The following is a 4,310-nucleotide window of genomic DNA, read 5'->3' as shown; positions in this document are numbered from 1 at the left end:
AGATACTAGTGTTTATCGTCACTGGCAGTGTCCGTCTTTCCCATGTATTATTAAGATTCATTCATTCATCTTCAACCGCTTGTCCCTGTCCCAATCCAAGCTGACATCGGGCGTGAGCCGGGTACACCCTGGACAGGACGCCAGTCTATCACAGGACACATAGAGACGAACAGATGCAGACAACCATTCACACCTACGGGCGATTTAGAGTCATCAATGAACCGAACACCTGCACGTCTTTGGACTGTGGGAGGAAACCGGAGAACCCAGAGAGAACCCAGCCGGGATTCGAACCAGAAACCCTCTTGCTGTGATCCCTTTGTATCATTAAGATGCACCAGTAAAATAGTCAGGAATATTTAACCAAAATAGGAGGAAGATATTGCTTAATTTTTCAGTTTTCACTCACTCACGCCCTTAATTATGCTTAACTTTTAAGTCTTAATATAAAAAAAGTCGGGCATTTCAGAGGTGGACATTTGAGAAACTGCAGCTTTGGCTTCATTTTTCAGCCCTGGAGGTTTCTGCTTAAACAAAAATGTGTCGCTTTGTGAAACTGCATCTTTAGTTGCTGGTTTATTTAGTTATTTCTCTGTATACCTCCACCCTAATGGCACTAGTTTTATTTCAGGGGAGTTGATAAGTTGGATGGTTGCGGTGGTGGTCGAGTCCCTGACCACTCATGTTAACAGACTGCTTGGGAACAGAAGTAATGAATATCAAAGTTTTGATTTATATTCACCATCATGAACGGGAGCTTCAGTGAATCCGCTCAAGCCTCTTAACAAGGTCAGCGCAGGGAAAGAGATGATGTGAGGTCTAATTGTCATATTCTCGTTGTGGCTGTGTGATGGAGGGTGAACAAACCCTGCGTCTTCTCCACCTCGACGCCGTGCCGGTTGTTTGTGATGCCAACCAAAACCGATTGGATCTGAGAGACAGACAGAAGAGGATGATGACAACGATGGATTTGTGGGGAGGCGATGACGTCACAGCGGTCACCAAGGAGACAGAGGGTCAGAATCCAGAGTCACCTGTTTGGCTCAGAATAGAAGATGAGTCATACTTGCATCATCACGCCAGGAGCCAATCGGAAAGCTGCCTGTTACAACCTGCATCAACAGATAACCAACCAATCAGAGAGCTGAAGCATTCGGACTTTTGGCTATATCAGTTTGTACAAATGACTCATTTTGGCCTCATGGATGTTCATTATTCTATAAAATTTTAAAAGTTTATTGTCTTCTTCTCCTCTTTAACTTGCACATTACTGCCTCTGACTGTCCACATACATACATACATTACCACCTTCTGCACTTGACAGACTTGCGTAGGAGTCGTCTCGTGAAAACGTTGCTCCACAGCGCCACCAGTGGTCAAAACACTCCCCACGGTACTTCTAAATTAGGATTAGGTTTACCGTAGTCAGGGGAAGGCCACCGCAGTTACGCAACACCAATGTGTGTGAGAGAAAAACAGACACCCTGTCCCTCGAGGTGCGACACCTCCGTAAACTGATATCTGGACGGAGACAGGGGAAAAAAGCAGGAACGAGCGATAAAGAAAAGAAGGGGATAAGACAAAACAAGGTGGACAGAGGATATAGAGTAACAGGAAATCATTGCATAACAGTTTGCAACTACTGTGTGAATAGGAACACACACAACTAGCTGATGGTTATCACTGTAATCCAGTCCAACAAGGGGATTCTGTCTCTTAGCCTCTGCAATGTTCAGGGACCTCCAAAGTATAATTCATCCTCTGGGCATCATGAAAAGGCCGGGGTACTCCAGTCAACACTTGATTAGATATTTAATGCTGTAAATGAATGACACTTGGAAATTCCCTGCAAGCCTCTTCCACTGAAATCTACCCAGATTATGTAACAGGTCAGAGCTGCAACACACACACACATACACACACACACACACACACACACACACACAAACACACAAACACATGCACCCCTGATACCTGCAAGACAATGGACAGGGTTTCACTTTTTGTCTTTTTGTCTCTCATTGGAGAAACAATCTGAGGAAGGATGAGAGGTGAGGAATGGAGAGGGCGAGCCTGAACAATCATGGAAGTGTGTGTGTGTGTGTGTGCGTGTGCGTGTGCGTGTGTGTGTGTGTGCGCGCGCGTGCGCGTGTGTGTGTGTTGTTACTGCAGGCACTATATCAGGGTGTCAAAACAGTCGATCCTGTTTCTCTTTCACGCACAATCAAACGTTCTTCAACTATTTCTGTCTTATTTTGATTGGCTTATTTCCAGTTGTATTATCAAAAGATTAAAATAACTCAGATCGCAATGATGCAATGGTAATATTATATTCTCTGCACTCTGGGGATATCTCCTGCTGGCATGGATGGATTACAGAATAGGCCTACCAGGCACGTCAGGGGCCCAAATTATCTGGGCCCTCCTGACCTTTATCTGCAAAATGCACTCAAAGAGACACCAAATAACTGTAAAGACCACAAAAGGGGCCTAAAATAGCACATTAAGACATATTAAAAAAGAAGCAAAAGCATCACAAAGTCTGTATCTGTCTCCTATAGGAAAGGTGTTGGTGCCTTCTGCGTGTCTGTGTCTCATAATCCCCCCGTGCCGGCTGCTAAACCTTGTCATTGACATTTGGACTTGGAATTAACAATAATAAGCCCAGCTGGAACTAATAACATGGCCTCCGAAAGGCTACCGAACATGTCTGATTAGACCTTTGCTCAGGTTGAAGTTGTAGCAATTATGTTAATTCACCAGACTTGTTGCACTGATAAACGAGATAAAGCTGCAATTTGTCGCCCCGCAGCTAAGAGGAGAGCGAGGGAGACATCAGTCTGCGCACGTCCACACAGGCCTGACAGGAGACACAATCAGTCATTTTGACTGACATCACCTGTGCGAGTGTATCACGGCTGTGCAGGGTCTTTAATGCAACACTCATTATCAAAACCCACACCTTAAAAACGCCTATAATGAAAATTAAACATACACCTGAAAACTGTTACTGTGAGAATGATGCTAAGGGTAATGTTTCATAATGTTATAGGTTTATTTTGTGGTTTATTGTGATGCCTTTTGTCAAATGCTTCATTCCATAAACGTACGAGTGATGGAAGAAGAACTCGTATCCTTACTTAAAGGTTGAATATGGAGAATGAGCAGAACACCGCCATCTTGTGTCTCAAGATCGTCGTCGCAACAACAAAACATAATTCCAGCAGCCGGGTTGCCAGGTTGGTCAGACCTTGTCCAGTAGCCTATAGGAGACCGGAGTCTGTTTGAGCCTGTTTGAACCCGTCCCCTCCGGCAAATCGCACCATTAAAATTTGTATTAGAGGGGTTTGACTGACAGTTACTGTTAAGCCGTTACTGCTATGTAAACATGACAGTTAGCTTACTGATCAAGGAGAATCGCAGCCATTTGTGTGTGTGTTTTAATGCTGTTGAACTCCTTTCTCTCAGTCCATGGAGTGAATGTTTGGCCTTTATTGACTCTGGTTTTTGCCCGTCCCCGCTCACTCTGTTGCTTCACCCAGTACCAGCCTACAGTAGCTGCACCCAACAACAGACAACCCTGGCAACCCGCAACGCCAAACGCTATCCGGTCCAAACGCTCCGTTGAAACAAAACAGACACAACGGCCAGTCATTTGAACATTTACGATCACCTCTTTAGTCAGTTAGACAGTAGACACCTTTTTCATCGATAAGGAAGAGATAAAATGACAATTAGGTTGTTTTTTAAAAACTCAGATCTGTTCAAACAACTGGGAACACGGCACTGCGGCGTTGTAGAAATACGAGGCTTGGACCTGGAAATCATATTTTGAAAGGGCAAACCCGTCCAAAAAACTTTTAGATATTAATTCAGGCTAAATACATCTGTTTTTTATGGAAAAAGCAATACTTTCATTCTGTACCCCTCAAAACGCCCTGGAGGTGTATTATTATTATTTTCTTAAATATAGCTTTTAATCAAAATTCTACATATTCAACCTTTAAGTAAAAGCAGATATACAACAATAAGATTTTTACATTTTTTACAATAGCAAATATTAGTAAATAAATAAATAAATAATGAAATAAATAAATAAATACATAAAACTTGGTAGAAGGTGTTGGCATTAAAATTTAATTTCTTTAAAATAAAAAATAAATACAAATAAATCCTGAAGCACATTGTTATTGTTGTGTTTTGGGGCGTGCTCGTTATTTGACGCCGGGGGGCGGGGCTTCACTGAATATTCATCAGCGCGTGTGGGAGAGGCAGCGCACGCGAGGAGAGAGCCTGAGCCGCACGCACAC

At 43.2% G+C, this 4,310-nt stretch overlaps 1 protein-coding gene across 1 annotated transcript in view; it reads left to right on the top strand.

Annotated features, from left to right (window-relative positions):
- LOC310964551 (ras-related and estrogen-regulated growth inhibitor) overlaps nt 1–897 on the top strand; it is a 5,882-nt gene extending 4,985 nt beyond the window's left edge. Inside the window, exon 8 of the mRNA XM_083937728.1 lies at nt 857–897. The gene's annotated coding sequence lies outside the window, so the exon portion shown is untranslated. The remainder of the gene's footprint in view (nt 1–856) is intronic.
- Nucleotides 898–4,310: the final 3,413 nt, after the last annotated feature.

The sequence above is a fragment of the Echiichthys vipera genome (genome assembly GCF_963691815.1).
Source record: "Echiichthys vipera genome assembly, chromosome: 23".
NCBI lineage: Eukaryota > Metazoa > Chordata > Actinopteri > Perciformes > Trachinidae > Echiichthys > Echiichthys vipera.
This window is presented reverse-complemented; position numbering and strand designations above follow the sequence as displayed.